General features: G+C 55.2%; 1 protein-coding gene across 1 annotated transcript in view; it reads right to left on the reverse strand.

Moving 5' to 3' along the window:
* LOC106893741 (wiskott-Aldrich syndrome protein family member 2-like) overlaps positions 1-8,088 on the reverse strand; it is a 42,266-nt gene extending 34,178 nt beyond the window's left edge. The window contains 1 exon segment of the mRNA XM_014951939.1: positions 7,975-8,088. The gene's annotated coding sequence lies outside the window, so the exon portion shown is untranslated.
* Positions 8,089-17,745: the final 9,657 nt, after the last annotated feature.

The raw sequence follows: 17,745 nt of genomic DNA on the forward strand, positions 1-17,745 counted from the left end.
CACCTTATGTAATCTCCAGCGCAAACTCCAGGCTCTGGACCATCCCAAACTATTTTGGAATGTCTGAAACCGTCACTTTATTGAACGGATCTTTTTTTGGGAGAGATTAGACCGTATTAGGGATGCTCAAGATGCAAGTCTTTCTATCAAAGCTCACCACAAGGTCTATAATAAGCTGCTTTATGGAAACCTCTCATGTGAAGCCAGCCCCTAGATGTAACCTCCTTGATACAATATTGAATTCTCAATAGCAACCAAAAGACTATTTTGTCTAAGTTAATTACACGCCTTTTTTTTTTTTTTTTTTTTTAATTTAGCCTCCAAAAGGGAAGAGGCCAGTTATTGCCTGCTTGCCCTAGCCAGAAGGTAAAGGTTTTTCCACAAGCTGTGTTTATAGCTATTCGCCTTCCTCCAGCAAAGGATGGGGCTCAGCAGCTGTTGGTATTGAAAGAACAGGATCTGGGTGTGTGTGCACGGTTCTCTATCTCACTTTTTTTTTTTTTTTTTTGCAGCTGCAAGGCCAAAACCAGTAGAGTGTGGTGCTTTTTTCTTACGGCAGCACAAAAGCAAGGGTGCCTGAAAGGGAACTCGCTTCCGCTCTGGCGAGCACTCAACGAACTATTTGCTGGGCTAAGGGGTGGTCGGGGAACTTTCACCCGGCCCATTCAGCCAGGGCAGCTATTCCCCCTCCCTCCCAATTAAATCCCATTTTTTGCACTCCATGCATGAACCTCAGCTACACCAATACATCAGATATTGTGGCTGATAGCCTCCTCTGAATGCCACTTCAAGCCCTCCAGCGCGGAGCCGCCTGAAAGCAAAGCATCAGTCATTCTTTGAGCAGCAGAAAGAGACTTTTGCTGGTACAGAGACTTGGGAAGGAAGACTCTAAGAAGTAGGAAAAGGGCATCCAGCTAAAGAGGAAATGAGAAATTAAAACCACATTCAATCTTATTAGCGGTAATACAATAGGTCAACAAAGTACTTCGCAAAACATGCTCTAGCTCTAGGCAATCCTGCTTCAGCAGGGGAGTTGGACTAGATGATCTCTATGGTCCCTTCCAACTCTAAAAATTCAGTGAAATTCAGTGAAAACTCCACAGCATGGGAACAGTCTCTCCAGAGCTCGTTCCTATGCCATCAGTGACACCAGCCAGTTTGGCTATTACGGGGAAAAAAAAAAAAGCAGAGATTGTCAGGGGCTATTTTAAATAGCCTGGCTGGGAGGGGAGATGGCTGGAGATATCACCTCCGTGCCTCGCAGGAGAGTACACTTACCAGATAACAACAGGAGGAATATTTCCCCCCCCTTCCTCCTCCTTTTCCATCTGAAACATTTTCTCTCTCTAGGGATTTCCAGCATCTTATAAGCGAAGCCTCTTTGAAGTACCGCAAAGTGCCATTGCTCATCATTTCAGTAATGATAGTAAATAAGCCCCAGTATTTTGTTGATCCTTTTCCTTTTGCTTTACAAACAAAAGGTCAGAGTCATTAGCCCAGTTTTATGAGCTTGGGAGGGGGGGGAAATGGAGGCTCAGAAGGGGCAGGCTGCTCTGCAACATCATCGGAAACGTCAGCGAGCAAACAAGAGAAGAAACTCTAAGCCATGGGACTCAAGAATGGCCACGCTGGGTCATCCAGCCTCCAGTTAAACCAGTATCCTCTGGCCATCGGTGGGCAGATACCAGATACATAAAGAAAAGAGCACGAGCAGCAGTTCTCCCTGCTGTCCTTCTCCACGCCGCAGCGACCCACCGCACCCTAAGGCCCTGCAGAAACAAACATTATCATTTAATTGACCTTTATGGATTTCGCTTCCATAAACCAGTCTCATCCGTTGCAAAACTCATCCAAACAGTTGGCATCCAGGAGATCCTGGGGCAGCAAGTCCCACATTTCCTAGGTGACAAGATGCTTCCTTTTATGCCCTTCACCTTACAATTAGGAGACTTTAATCTCCAGTCTGTGCCTTTGCTTCATAAAGGAGTTGGTTGAAGAAATGCATCACCCTTCATATTAAACAAACCCCTTCTGAGAAGAAGGTTATCTGCCCCCATCAGCCAACACAAGAGAAGCTCTCCATTCATAGTGAGGACTTTCAGCAGAAACCAAAATAATAAACTCATGGTTTAGATTTGATTCACGGCAGCAGTAAGAATAAGTTATTTTTAGGGGGCAGAGACTTTAATCTCCAATCTGTGCCTTTGCTTCATAAAGGAGTTGGTTGAAGAAATGCATCACCCTTCATATTAAACAAACCCCTTCTGAGAAGAAGGTTATCTGCCCCCATCAGCCAACACAAGAGAAGCTCTCCATTCATAGTGAGGACTTTCAGCAGAAACCAAAATAATAAACTCATGGTTTAGATTTGATTCACGGCAGCAGTAAGAATAAGTTATTTTTAGGGGGCAGCTTTTTGCGTGTTGTCCATCCTGTTCTGGGCTGTGCACCATTTCCAGCACCAACACAGGAGAATCAAACCCCCCCAAGACAAGAAGTCAGTGGTCTGAGAGCAGCTCCCCTGAAGTGGTGACACAGCAACAGCCTCCCGTGCACAAATTTAAGCCCTCAAGAATAAAAGGGCATCTCCCTCCTTCCCCTCTTGGCATCACAGCGTCCTTTAAACCACTATTTCTCCCCAAAACAGGGCTGGGAGAGCGCTCTGTGAGAGATGACCCAGAAGGCATGGAAGGAACAGAGCGGGTCACCATTGACCCTGTTTCTGGGAGAATCAAAAGAAGTGTTGCCAGCAGGTCCAGAGAAGGGATTCTGCCACTTTACTCTGCTCTGGTGAGACCTCACCTGGAGTATTGTGTGCAGGTCTGGAGCCCTCAGTATAAGAAGGACATGGACCTGGTGGAGAGGGTCCAGAGGAGGGCCACGAGGATGATCAGGGGGATGGAGCACCTCTGTTACGAGGACAGGCTGAGGGAGCTGGGGTTGTTCAGCCTGGAGAAGAGGAGCATTCGGGGAGACCTATTGCAGCCTTCCAGTACCTGAGGGGGGGCTACAGGACGGCCGGGGAGAACCTGTTTAGAAAGGCCTGCAGTGACAGGACGAGGGGCAATGGCTTCAAGCTGGAGGGGAACAGATTTAGACTGGAGATGAGGAGAGGGTTCTTCACTGTGAGGGTGGTGGAGCACTGGAACAGGTTGCCCAGGGAGGTGGTTGAGGCCCCTTCCCTGGAGATATTCAAGGAGAGGCTCGACGAGGCCCTGGGCAACCTGGTCTAGTTGGGGGTGTCCCTGCTGACTGCGGGGGGGTCGGACTAGATGGCCTTTGGAGGTCCCTTCTGGCCTGGGCAATTCTATGATTCTATGATAACTGACATTCCTGGTCCTTTAAATTCTCTTCAAAAGCCCCGGCAGATGCATACTTGAGATACGTCTGTGCTCTGCCACTTCTCCAGGAGCAACATAATACCAGAAAAGCCTTACTGCGATTTCAAGAATTAGGGTAGGATCTAGAGGAACTATTTCCCAGGCCCATTACTGCAGTTGAAGGCGAGTTGGGGATGGAGAACATGATTAACGTTTTGCCGCCGCACTGTTTGCTCAACAAAATAACACAGAAATTCACATTTTGGGTTCTTCTGAGACGGGACGTGCCCGCTCCTGCCTCCCAGGGAACAAACCCACAATCCTACAGACCTCCAGATGGAAAAAAAAAATGCTATATAAATCAGAATCAGGCCTGAATCTGATAACCTTCTGCAGAAGCTCCTATAAGCAAGCACGCCCTTGGCAGCGGAGCCTGATCGGCAGCACCGGGAGCCTCCCCTCCTCAAAAAGAAAAACACAAGGTCTTTTTTATTACACAGAGTTGCAAAAAAAAAAAACACAAAGGAAGTAAATGTCACCAGGGTGGTTCTGTTCTGAGCAGTCATTTGCTTATTACCCAGAAGCCATTTCTACATGCCTTTTTTTAAAATCCAGTGTTTATAAATACCTAAAATATTTAAATAAATGTTAATCTGTGGTAACCAAGGGCCCGATCTCACAAATATTTATCCTCGCACAGTGAGAATAAATATTCAAATACACAATTTCTTACTACAGATCCCATTAGAAGCAAGAGAGCTGCTGAGAACAGTAACACACCAGAAGACAGGCTGGGAAAAAGAGTTGCATTTTGCTTTCCTGGCTTTCTGCACAGTGAAAGTGTCACTTTTTGGTTCGCCTCCTGTGCATTTTGCGCAGTTATTACTTTAGAAACTAGATAAAGGAGGGAGCTCGGCGCTGAGCCATCAGACAGTGGGCTGTTCTGGCTATTTTCACCCTCAGAAGCAGCTTTGGGAGGTGTTTTTTGCTGGGTGCTGGTGTCCCAGTCTGTGAGGGGACAGCAGGAACTTTATACACATGCAAATACAATCGCTATTCAATCCTTTTCCTGGTTTGTGACCGCACACACAGCAAGGTATTTTGCTCAGCTGAATGACCAAGGGCTAAATATTATCATCAAACCTAGCAGCGACAAAACAAAAACCTTCAAGTTATTAAACATTTGAATCCGGAAAGCCCACAGAGAGAAACTATCGAGAAGGATTAAAGCCAAGTCTTACACTTGTTCAAATCTTCCTTATTACAGTCTGTCAAAGAAAACTAACCTGATTTTGTAGAAACATTAATCCTAATAACCTTCTTTGTTCTTCTAGCACCACAAAAAAAAAAAGAATAAAAAAATTAAAAAGGAGATGGATTTGCTGCTGTAACTATATGCACATGAGGCAATCACTGAAGTTTTAACCCCTCCACCCACACGACGTGATTATCTAAGCTTTGTGAATGAAATCAACTTTTCCTAGACCAGCCCTGAAGAATGAGATATATTCAAAGCACGCTGAGAAACTGGGTTGGCAGTTATCATAAAGGTTGTATTCTTTTTAATGAATCACTGCTCACAAATACCTTCTGAGCTGTTAACTTAAAAATACACCATTTCTGTTCGATGTGTCACTCTATTCACGGGGAAACCAGTTTTATACTCTGCTTAAAAGAACTTCACTATTAAACTCATTACTTCAAACCCCAGCAGCGATATCTCTGAAGACACCAGGGCTGCAGTTCCAGCCCCGACCCTTCTTTAAGAAGCCACCCCCTTCACAACATATTTCAAATAGGGCTTGTAGAAAATAAAGTAGCCAGAAACACACTGTATTTCCTTCTTTTTTTTTTTTTTCCTGCAGCTTTAGCCTGCATCCTCCCACCCACCCCCCAAGCATAGTTTTGTAAAACCAGGGCTTGAAAGATTTGTTAGGAATGTAGACTGGACAGAAGATGAAGAGAGAAATAGGGGTGAGCCCTAGGGATCAGGCAGTGGCATCGAACTGCTGATTTTTTTTGGGGGGGGATAGGGGGGTGGGAAGAGTGAAATGAAGCTGGGGTCTTCCTAATGTCCCTGTGCAGTGGCTTGGAAAAACCTGACCAGCAGCAGACAGCTCGGAAAGGCTTTATCTTCACAGCTGTGAAGAGGAAGGAGTTTGACAGGCATGAACCATCAGAAGGGTGGGATTGGGCTTTTTGAATAAAAAAAATGGAAATTGGAGCATTTACTTTTTGAACTTGTTACCAGACAGATTAAAAAAAAAAAAAAAAGTCAAATTTATTTTTAAAAGCAGCGAAAATAGGCAGTTTAGGGAAAAGTTTACATTCAGTTCCTCCCCGGAAGTTTATCCTCTTATAACCCTTTACTTAGAAAATACAGCAAGGCTTCTCCTTGCCTCAGCTGGGCTACAAGAGGGAGCTGGTAAACCCACTCCTCACCCCAAAACAATGCAAGGTTTTTAATCAGGCAGAAATCCATCCTTTGGAAAGGTTTGGAAGGTAGAAGACCTGGGTCTTCGCCCCCATTGTCACCAACTCACCCAGGGACAACACTGACAAATGTACCTTGACCAAAAATCAGCATTAAGTGGGTCTTTAAAACTTAGGTTGAGGTCCCTCACTCAAACCTCATGTTTTCAAGGACAATACTTTAAAAAAAAAAAGACACAAAACAAACAAAACGCCCCGAACTGAAGTGCCTGTCCTGCTCCACCCCACTTCCTGGACAAAGCTTGTCCTTGGCTGTGAATACAAGCGGATTTTCAAAGTCACTTTATCAACGTGCTGTCTGTGCTCTCGGTGGGGAGATGTTAGCTCTGGTTTGGTTTTAACTAAGTAATAGATTAAACTCTGTATTGGTTTCTATGACAAAAACCCACTCAAGGTCAATAAGGGGCAAGTCAGAACGAAAAGTGTCGCAACGCAGCATTTCAAATTCCTGCAGCATTCAGTAGCAACCGATTCTGCAGATGTTTAAAATGGGTGGAAAACATAACTATTCCCCTTCCTCATGTGACCAAACAGGCAGACTTTAGCACTTCCCGTAAAGTAACATTTCACATCAGCTGTGTCACAGGGAAGCACATGTGCATACCCTCCCACCTTCTCATCTTTGAATTTCAACTTTTCCATGTCAGAAGTCTTTGGGAAGGACACACAAATGCGAGGGTTGCCATCAGCTATGACCCCATCTGCAGCAGATGTACTTAATAAAAGGGGGTTTTACTATTATGAATTAATATATATAATTTCACATCCACCAACATCTGCAGTGCTGAAAGGTTCCAACTTTCAGTATTTTCTAGTGTCTTACCAAACAGGCCTACCCCTGGCATTAACACATCCTGCAGTCCCACCAGTGGGCTGATTTGTGTAGAGTTGCCCAGTTCTGCTTTTGCTACTAATGAAAGTAAGAGAATAATGTGAAATGTGAAACTACTGGCGGGGGAAAAAAAAAAAATTCCCACCACAGGAAAGTCCTTGAGGTCAAAGAAGAGCTAACAGGGAGGAGCTGCAATCTCTTACCTTGCTCCAAAGGACATATGTTGTTTGTATCCCAAAGGAGTAACCCCAACACAAACCTAAATACTGGTGAGGCACAACCCCAAGGACATTCCCTAACAACTTATTCCTTCTCTGAAAGAAATATGGGCCGAGTTCACCAGCAGGTCAGTGTGTTTGACCAAACTACCCAAGCCTATCCCGTTACACCCTTCAAAGCTTCCTTTTAAGAGTACTTAGAGATTAAATATTGGGGAAAACGTTTTCCAAAGCATGCTAAAGCACCCAGAGTCTCACCCCAAGTTTTGCCTGCCCATAGTTAACAGTCAAGGGGCTCACACACCCCCTTAAAGTGGAGCCAGACCTACTGAAAGGTGCACCCACCCTTGGGGCAGTGACAGCCAGGAGGGAGAAGTTGCTTTTACAGCAACACTCCACGAGCGCAATCACCAGAACTTGCATCAAGAAGGGCAGCCAGCTCACACCCAGACAGACTTCATACACACACACGTTTGCACAAGCACTGATGGCAAACCCTGGCAGGAAAAGCTGCTACCAGCCTGGAAAGGCAGGGAACCTTCTCCCCCAGCACAGCACCCTTGTCTCCCCCTTAGAGGGGACCTTGCAGCCATTCCCCTCCTTCTCCCCAGCTCCCCCAAGCCATTGGCCGCTAAGTCAGACCTCTGTAACGGCCCCGGGACAGCAGATCCCGGCAAGGCCTCGGGAGAGCCCAGAAAAATGGCATTTCTTTAACCCCACACAGGGCTCTGTGCCCCCCAGCCCTCCAGGCCAGCCCTCCCCACTACACCCCAATCCCTCCGGCCAGCCCAGCCACGGCCCAGGGCACACACCCTGCGCTGAGCCATGGCCCCTGGGAGGGGCTGGGCAAGTGTCAGCCTAGGGATGAAGCCATTTCCTTCTCCCCGGCCGCAGGCCCGACCCAAGCCCGGCCCAAGCCCCCCAGCCCGGGGTACCAGGGCCCACACAAGCCGGGGACTCACTATGTGGCAGGAAACAGTGCCCGGCTCAGCCGCATAGCTCACTATTTGGCAAAGGCCTAGCGGCCCACCCCAGCGCCTCCGCCTCTCTCCCCCGACAAGAGGCGGCCCGGAAGGCCCGGGGAGCCGCCGCTCGGCTCTCTCGTACTCACCCCTCTCCGCGGTTGTCCCCTCCGGCCCTCTCGGCTCGTTACCACCAGGGCGGGCCAGCCCGGCCGTCCGCCATTCCACAGCTCCCCCTCCCTGCCCTGACTGAGCCTCGCCCCGCCTCCTCCCGGCCGCCGGTCCGCCGCGCCATTGGCTCGCCGTCCACAGATACTGCCACGCTATTGGCTCTCCCTGGATGTCTATCAAAGCCGCCCTACGCCACTTGCGTACGGAACTGGAGCAAGAGAAGGACCCCACCCAAGCCGGCCGCGCAAAGAGAGTAAACAGGGTGGAACGTATCATCATGAGGACTAGATGGGGGGGATCACCATGCCGCTTTGGGACAGATTCCCGGGGCAAAAAGGAGAAATCGCGACACCAAGCACAGCCGCGACATTTATAAAAGGTGTGTCTGTATCCGTGAGTGCCGGTTCTCGATATTCTTCCAGGTTGATTTGGAGGAAAGGGGTCTCTGTCTCTTCCGCGCCCCCTCCAGAGAGAGCTCTTTTTGGTGTTGCCCTGTCGCCTCTATGGTCTGACGCCCTGTGAGGAAAGTTCCACCTGGGGGAGCGGGGGTGTCACTCCATGGCGGGGGCAGAGGCTGTGGGGCAGGGATTGGGGGCCAGGAATGTGGGGTGGGGGTTAGGGATCTGCCTCCAGTCCCCAAACCAGAGGGTGTCCCCAGCCCCCCATCTGCCTCCAACCCCCAAACCAGGGGGGTCCCCAGCCCCTCATCCACTTCCAGCCCCTGAACAAGAGTGGGGGTATCCCCAACCCCCCCATCTGCTTCCAGCCCCAAACTGGGGCTGTCCCCAGCCCCCCCATCCACCTCCAGCCCCAAATCAGGGGGGTCCCCGCCCCAGCACCCCAACCGCCTCCAGTGCCCAAACCAGTAAGGTCCCCAGCCCCCCATCTGCCTCCAGCACCTGAACAAGAGTGGGGGTGTCCCCAGCCCCCCCATCTGCCTCCAGCCCCCAAAACCAGGGGGGTCCCCAGGCCCCCATCCACCTCCGGCCCCAAATCAGGGGGGGTCCCCAACCCAGCACCCCAACTGCCTCTAGCCCTGAACCAGGGGGTGTCCCCATTCCCCCATCTGCCTCCAGTCCCCAAACCAGAGGGTGTCCCCAGCCCCCCATCTGCCTCCAACCCCCAAACCAGGGGGGTCCCCAGCCCCTCATCCACTTCCAGCCCCTGAACAAGAGTGGGGGTATCCCCAACCCCCCCATCTGCTTCCAGCCCCAAACTGGGGCTGTCCCCAGCTCCCCATCTGCCTCCAGCACATGAACAAGAGTGGGGGAGTCCCCAGCCCCCCCAGCTGCCTCCAGCCCCCAAACCAGGGTGGGGGTCCCCAGCGCAGGGGTCCCCAGAGCTGGGGGGCACGGGGACAGCCAGCCGCCCTCCCTGCTGGCCACGCAGGGGCGGTGGCCACTGGAAGCAGCCGGGTGACGCCGATTTTGGCTCCCTCCTGGGTTTCTCCCCAGGGCCCGACGAGGCGGGGAGCATTAACGAGCCTGGTTTAACGAACAGGGCCGGCAGCGTGTGTATGGGGGGGGGACAACACAGGGATGGGTCCTACTGAGTGGACCCCAGTGTGTGTCCCAGCCCCACAAGGACACCACGCTGTGGTTTTGGCAGATGGGGGTCACACCGGGATGGGCAACACAGCCAGGGCTCGGAAAAGCCACGGTGGAGCGTGCCAGGGCTCGGAAAAAACCCATCCTTGAGCCAGGGTGACCTTGGCACCATCCTCTGGGTGAGCCCATCCCTGGGCAGAGCCGGGGCGACGCTCCTGGCCCCCTCGGAAACGGAGGGAGCAAAGACTTGATCAGAAATTACCAGCACGCAGCGCTGCCTGCACACCTGGCTATTAAATCTTTCCTCCCCTGGCTGATGATTAGCATCAAGCGGCGGGTTGGTTTCTGCCTGCAGGAGAGGGGGAAGAGGAGAGAGGGGGACGAAGGGCGCCGGGGAAGCAGCCATCTATCTCCCAGCCCCTCCTGCTCCGAACCCGACCGAAGGGAGTAAATCACCCGCTCTCTCCTGGTGGGAAGCAAACAAATCCCTGTCAGAGCTGCCGGGGGAAGGTGGCCCGGCCACGGGCAACGCCGACGGGCAGATTAGGTGGCCCTGAATGGAGCAGCCCCGGGGGGGGGAATCCGGTGTGTGCCATCCCTGCCCGTTTTGCCCACACCTCCCACCCGCTGGCACAGGCTTTGCCCGCTCCTGGGGTCTCTCTTGCCACCGTCGCCATCTCCTCTGGCTCCTCCTGGGCGAGGTGGGCACCAGAAAGAAATTCTTTGAGGTTGCCCAGAGAAGCTGTGGCTGCCCCATCCCCTGGAGGGGTTCAAGGGCAGGTTGGAGGGGGCTTGGAGCAACCTGGGCTGGTGGGAGGTGTCCCTGCCCAGGGCAGGGGGTGGAATGAGATGATCTTTAAGGTCCCTTCCAACTCTAACCATTCTATGATTGATTTCTTGCCCGTTTTGCACTCTCTCCTCCACACACCACCCCCTTGGGCGTGATGCCCAGCACCTCCCCATGCCCCCAGCATCCACCAGCCCCCCGTTCTGCCCCCAGCACCCCCCAAACCCCCCGCGTGGGTGCACGGCGAGGGCCGAGGTGCTGCTGGAGGCCGCTCGGCTCCAGGTTTTCCAGGCTGCCAGCCAGCCCTTCCCTTGAAGAAGATCCGCTTCTATCTCAAGGTGTCACAGCCTCAAGGGAACCACCTAATCTGTATCTGCACTGCAACCTTTATCTCTCCCCGGCTGTGTGAGAGGCTCTGTTTATAGCTGCCGAATAATACCTGCTAAATTGCAGGATCCAACCTTCCCCCCCCCCCCCCCCCTCCCCCGATACCTGCTAAATTGCAGGATCCAACCTTCCCCCCCCCACCTCCTTCCACCCCCCTCCTCGCCGCCGTACCCCCTGACACTTGTTTCTCTGCAAGAGGGATGCTCTCGCCTGCCAGGTGCCTCCCTGCGTTTTGCTGGAGGTAAATGATGCTCCAGGGGACAGGGAAGGGCAGCGGGGCTGCTCCTGCCTCCCGCCTCCCTCCCAGGTGGGCTCCGAGCCCCTGATAACCCCACACAGACCCTGGCACAAATTACTGTCCCCTCTGTCTTCCTCCCAGCCCCGCTTCCCTCAGCCTGGGGCCTTGCTTGTGCCGAAAATGAGGTGGGATCCAGCAGATCCGGCTTCATCCTTCCTCTGCCTGATCTGGGGATGGGGAGAGGGGTCATCCTCGGTGGGAGGGAGGAGATGGCAGCTGTGTGCTGCCCCAAGGCCACATCCTCGCCTGGAAATGGCAACCAAGCACCTCTGGAGTCACCCACCAGGAAGCCTTGGGTGCCTCAGAATCACAGAATCACAGAATCTTCTAGGTTGGAAGGGACCTCAAAGATCATCTTGTCCAACCATCAACCTAATTTTGACAAAAATAGACACCCACACAGCAAACAAGGAGCATCATCACTAAACCAGACCTCCCAGCACCACATCAACCCCTCTTTTGAACACCTCCAGGGATGGGGCCTCCACCACCTCCCTGGGCAGCCCATTCCAATGCCTGAGAACCCTTTCAGTGACAAAATTTTTCCTAATATCCAGCCTGAACCTCCCCTGGTGTAACTTGAGGCCATTTCCTCTCGTCCTGTCGCCTGTGACTTGAGAGAAGAGACCGACCCCCACCTCTCTACACCCTCCTTTCAGGGAGTTGGAGAGAGCAATAAGGTCTCCCCTCAGCCTCCTCTTCTCCAGGCTGAACACCCCCAGCTCCCTCAGCCTCTCCTCATAAGATTTATTCTCCAGACCCCTCACCATCTTTGTCACCCTTCTCTGGACCCGCTCCAGCACCTCGATGTCTTTTTTATGGTAGGGGGCCCAAAACTGGACACAGTACTCAAGGTGAGGCCTCACCAGTGCCTCCTCCCCAGCCGACCACCCCTGTCCCAGTGCCACCATCCTGCTCCCCCTGCGTGTCACAAAATGGCTGAGGAGCCCCCGCAGCGTGTGGCAGCGTGTGGCAGCGTGTGGCAGCGTGGCACGAGGGCAGAGCAGCTCCAGCTGCATCCCTGCTCCCTACGGGAAAGGAGTCAGGGCTGTTGGCGTCGGAGCTGTGAGGATGCTCAGGAAATGTGCACCCAACAGCACGTTCCAGGCTTCTCCTGCATCCCTCATTCCCATGGACCACAACACCCTGGCATCAATCAGGGCTCCAGCCACGAGCTGGGGTGCCCGGGTGTATGGGGCACCTGGATGTGCCCCAGGGATGTGTGGGGCATGTGTGGGTACAGGGGGTACCCAGGTGCATGGGATGCACGGTGCATGGGGGGTGGAATGGGATGCAGGTGGGATGGACGGGGTGCCAGGGATGCAGAGGACACCTGGAGTTCCTGGGATGCGTGGGGCATGTGGGATGCTCAGGGTGCATGGGGTACTTGGGGGGCATGGGGCATGTGGGGTGCAATGGGGCACACGGGACGGATGGGGTGTGCAGGGGGTACTCAAGATGCACAAGACCCACAGGATGCAAGGGATGCAGGGGGTACCTGGGGTGCAATGGGGCACACGGGATGGATGGGGTGCTTGGGGTGCCCGGGATGCAGGGGACAGATGGAGTGTGTGGGATGCAGGTGGTACCCAAGATGCACAGGACACACAGGGTACCCAGGGTGCAATGGGGCACACGGGACGGATGGGGTGTGCAGGGGGTACTCAAGATGCACAAGACCCACAGGATGCAAGGGATGCAGGGGGTACCTGGGGTGCAGTGGGACACATGGAATGGATAGGGCACACAGGGTGCCCAGGATGGAGAGGACAGATGGAGCGTGTGGGATGTATGGTACCCAAGATGCACAAGACCCACAGGATGCAAGGGATGCAGGGGGTACCCAAGATTCAATGGATGCATGGGATGGATGGGATGCACAGGGTGCCTGGGATGCAGAGAACAGATGGAGCGTGTGGGATGCAGGTGGTACCCAAGATGCACAGGACACACAGAGTACCCAGGGTGCAATGGGGCACACGGGATGGATGGGGTGCTCAGGGTGCCCGGGATGGAGAGGACAGATGGAGCATGTGGGATGCAGGGGGTACCTGGGGTGCAATGGGGCACATGGAGAGCGTGGGATGCAGATGGTACCCAAGATGCACAGGACCCACAGGATGCAAGGGATGCAGGGGGTACCCAGGATGCAATGGGACACACGGGATGGATGGGATGCACAGTGTGCCCGGGATGCAGAGGACAGATGGAGTGCGTGGGATGCAGGGGGCACCTGGGGTGCAATGGGACACACGGGATGGATGGGGTGCTCAGGGTGCCCGGGATGGAGAGGACAGATGGAGTGCGTGGGATGCAGGGGGCACCTGGGGTGCAATGGGACACACGGGATGGATGGGGTGCTCAGGGTGCCCGGGATGGAGAGGACAGATGGAGTGCGTGGGATGCAGGGGGCACCTGGGGTGCAATGGGACACACGGGATGGATGGGGTGCTCAGGGTGCCCGGGATGGAGAGGACAGATGGAGTGCGTGGGATGCAGGGGGCACCTGGGGTGCAATGGGACACACGGGATGGATGGGGTGCTCAGGGTGCCCGGGATGGAGAGGACAGATGGAGCATGTGGGATGCAGGGGGTACCTGGGGTGCAATGGGGCACATGGAGAGCGTGGGATGCAGATGGTACCCAAGATGCACAGGACCCACAGGATGCAAGGGATGCAGGGGGTACCCAGGATGCAATGGGACACATGGGATGGGTGGGATGCACAGTGTGCCCGGGGTGCAGAGGACAGATGGAGCGTGTGGGATGCAGGGGGTACCCAAGATGCACAGGAACACTTGGGGTGCAAGAGATGCAGGGAGTATCCGGGATGCAGTGGGACACACAGGATGGATGGGATGCACAGGGTGCCCGGGATGCAGAGGACAGATGGAGCACGTGGGATGCAGGTGGTACCCAAGATGCAGAGGACACTTGGGGTGCAAGGGATGCAGGGGGTACCCAGGATGCAATGGGACACATGGGATGGGTGGGATGCACAGTGTGCCCGGGGTGCAGAGGACAGATGGAGCGTGTGGGATGTATGGTACCCAAGATGCACAAGACCCACAGGATGCAAGGGATGCAGGGGCTACCCAAGATGCACAGGACACATGGGATACCTGGGGTGCAATGGGGCACGTGGGACGGATGGGATGCACAGGGTGCCCGGGATGCAGAGGACAGATGGAGCACGTGGGATGCAGGTGGTACCCAAGATGCAGAGGACACTTGGGGTGCAAGGGATGCAGGGGGTACCCAAGATGCAGAGGACACACGGGGTGCAAGGGATGCAGGGGGTACCCGGAGTGCAATGGGACACATGGGATGGATGGGGTGCTCAGGGTGCCCGGGATGCAGGAGGTACCCAAGATGCACAAGACCCACAGGATGCAAGGGATGCAGGGGGTACCCAAGATTCAATGGATGCACGGGATGGATGGGATGCACAGGGTGCCCGGGATGCAGAGGACAGATGGAGCGTGTGGGATGCAGGGGGTACCCAAGATGCACAGAACACATGGGGTGCAAGGGATGCAGGGGGTACCCGGGGTACAACGGGACACAGGGGATGGATGGGGCTCTCAGGATGCCTGGGATGCACACGAGGTGCCCGGGGTGCGTGGGGTGCCCGGGGCACCCGCTGCCCGCCGGGTCCCCGAGCCAGCGTGGCGGCGGGCAGTTGCTGCGCCGCTGACATTTACTAATCAGCTCTAACCTCAGCTGCACACCCGCTCCGTCTCGCTTGCTGTCTTGTCTCCATGGAGACTCCGCAACCTTTGCTCACTCGTTAATGGTATCTCAGCAAACGAAACTCCAACGCCACCCAGCCTTCCCCTCCCGGCCCCGGGAGAAATCCTCGCCTCTCACCTCCATCCCCGTCCCCTCCCGCCGCTGGGGATAAAAGGGACGAGTCCTTGTTAACGAAGGACCCAGCCACGCTGGGCCGAGCCGGGGGCAAGTTCTGACGGCTGCGGCGGGGAGGAGGGAGAGCTGCCATCCTCCTCGCAGCCAAAAAAACAAGGCCGGGGAGATTTTATTGCTGTGGCAGCAAGGACAGGCTCCGGCCATGCGGGATGCCAGCCAGCAGCCCCTTCCCGGCTGATTTATTGAGCCACGAGGCTCGGCACAAAGCTGTTGTGCTCGGGGTCGCCTGTGTGTCCCCCCCATCCCAAACCCAGCCCTGCCTGGTGGCCAGCACCCACCGAAAGCCACCGGCACCCCAAAATCACCCCAAAAATCAGCGGTGGTTGCCGGGAACAAGCTCCGTCCCCGGTGTCCTGCTCTCGCCGATTTCTGTTTTCAAATTAACATGGGAAAGATGCCCATTACCTGCTTCCAGATAATGACTATGATTAGGCAGAGCTCTGCTGCCAGCCGAGATCTGAAGGATTTCTGTGCACTCCAGCAGCGCTTGCCGGTGCAAAAACAAGAGCAATAAAGTGTAAATAAAAGACTAAAGAAAATAGCGCCGGTCCAGCAGCCGAAAGGGTGCGCGGAAGCAGCTCTAATGAGGGGCTCACTGCGGCCGTGGTGGCTTCAGCCTGGCCACAGGCACAGCAAAATTGGGGAGGGGTTGTCCCGTGCCTGCACCCCACCTTTGAACCTGGCTCGGCCTCCTCTTGCTGGAAACTGGGGGTTTTGAAAGTAAAAATATAAAAATATTCAAGGTGTGCGCTTGGGAGCTGCAGAGTAATGAGGGAGGATGTCTTGGGGGGGAGTCCCGGCCCAGCAGACAGAGCTGGGGGTGTAAGGAGAGGGGAAAAAAATAGCCTGATGTCCTGAGATGGCCACAACAGCTCCTGGAGTGGTCCCTCCTCTGCCCCGTGGTGGGACTACCCAGCCCTGGCACCCGTGGAGCAAGGGTGGCCTCTGTGCCCAGTGCCCCAGGGCACCCCCATCCCCAGGGGATGCCCAGGAGGGGATAGGATGGGGCACACGACCCCATTGGAAAGCAGGAACCCCAAAACTTTGCCATTCATGGGTACCCGGCTCAGCTGGACCTTCCTCATCCTCCTGCTCCCCTGCCCAGAGGGCAAACGTGGGGCTGGCAGGGCCCACACTGACTTGCAGGGTCTCCCCTGCATCCTTGTGTGCCCCAAAGCATCCCAGCTCAGCCCAACCTCCATCCCCTGCATCCCTGTGGATGCCCCATGGCATGTCACCCCATGGCATGTCACCCCACGGCATGTCACCCCCTGGCATGTCACCCCATGGTATGTCACCCCATGGCACACCACCCCATGGCACGTCACCCCATGGCATGTCACCCCACCAAGCCTCCCATCTTCCCCAGCAGATCTTCCCCAGTGGTGGCATCCCTCAGCAGCTGTGGGAGGAGGATGAAGGTGACAGAAAACAGGGAGGAAGGGTGGCCAACACGTCCCAGCACCACCCCAGGGAGAGATTTGCCCGGGGGGGGAGCCCCAAGGCTGCCCGGGGACCAGTTTTGGCTCCTCCAGGGGCTCCATTCTCTGGGGCTCAGGGCTGGGAGCCAGTTCCCCAGGGGGTGCAAGGTGAGGGCCCAACGTTGTCCCCATCCTCCAGAGATGCTGGGGTGTCACTGGGGGCACCCACCCTTGTCCCAATGCTGGGGGAGGCACAAACCCCCTGAGCTCCTGCTCCCCCCGAACCTGCTGAGATCTCCCTGCTGTGGCCAGGAGAGATGGAAAACCATGGCTATGGCCATGAGCTCGCCCTCGCTGGCAGCCTTTGAGGAGGCTCTCACCATCCCCGGGGCAGAGCATCGCTCCCAGTTTGTCCTGCCCCACACCACGGGACCAGTCCACCCAGGGCCAGGGTGTCACCGTGCCCAGGTGACAATCCCCTCGGTCCCAGAGGAGGCTGGAAGAGGAGCCGCCATTCCCTCTGCCAACCGGTTTGGGCAATAAACATCATCCCCAAAATCTTGTCCCACGCGTGGCTCGCTGGCGAGGTGGCTCCTGGTGGCCTGGTGGCCCCGTGTCACCCTGTTGGGCTCCTGCAACAGGCACAGGGCAGCCCCCCTGAACCCCCCCAGTGCCCACAGGAGCCGTCCCAGCCCGGCTGGGGGGAGGCAGGGAGTTAATCTCTGCTCCGATTAGGCAGAGTTCCCAGCGATGGAGGGTTCTTCTTTCTTTTTTATTTTATTTTTTTTATTTTGCCTCCCCCCCTCAGTGATAACAAATAATAATATAATCCCCCCTAATCCCTCCCCGAGGAGCCGGCGCACACCGGGCCGGGAAGCACCGCGCTTCTGCCGCCGCTGATAACTCACACCGCCGGGGCCCCCGGAAAAACAAACCCTTCAGCTCACGCTTGGCCCCCCAAAAACCCCCCCAAAACACCCACACCCTTGGCATCCCCCCCACCACCACCCAAGCACCCCCAGATCCCCCTTTTCACCAGCTTGGGGGGGAAACCATCACCATTCCTGGCTCTTTCCATCCAGGCACGGCCACCTTGAGCCCCCAGCCCCATCCAGGGGGTCTCTGCTGCCCCTTCCCCAAGGGGGGGGCCCATCTGGGACCCCCATGGGGTCTCCACTCCCCCAGGCTCCCTCTCCCTTTGTAGCAGGGATGGGATGAAGCCCCTCGAGGCTGAACCCCGCGGCTGCTCTCCCCGCACACCCTGCTGGTCCCCAAGGGGTTGGGGGGGCATCCTATGGGTTCCCCCACTCTGGGGGGGGTCTGAGACCCCCCGACACACCCCAGCTGTGCCCCCACACTTTGGTTTAGCAGCCTTGGTGTGG

The sequence above is a fragment of the Calidris pugnax genome, unplaced genomic scaffold (assembly GCF_001431845.1).
Source record: "Calidris pugnax isolate Ruff unplaced genomic scaffold, ASM143184v1 scaffold230, whole genome shotgun sequence".
In the NCBI taxonomy this organism is placed as follows: domain Eukaryota; kingdom Metazoa; phylum Chordata; class Aves; order Charadriiformes; family Scolopacidae; genus Calidris; species Calidris pugnax.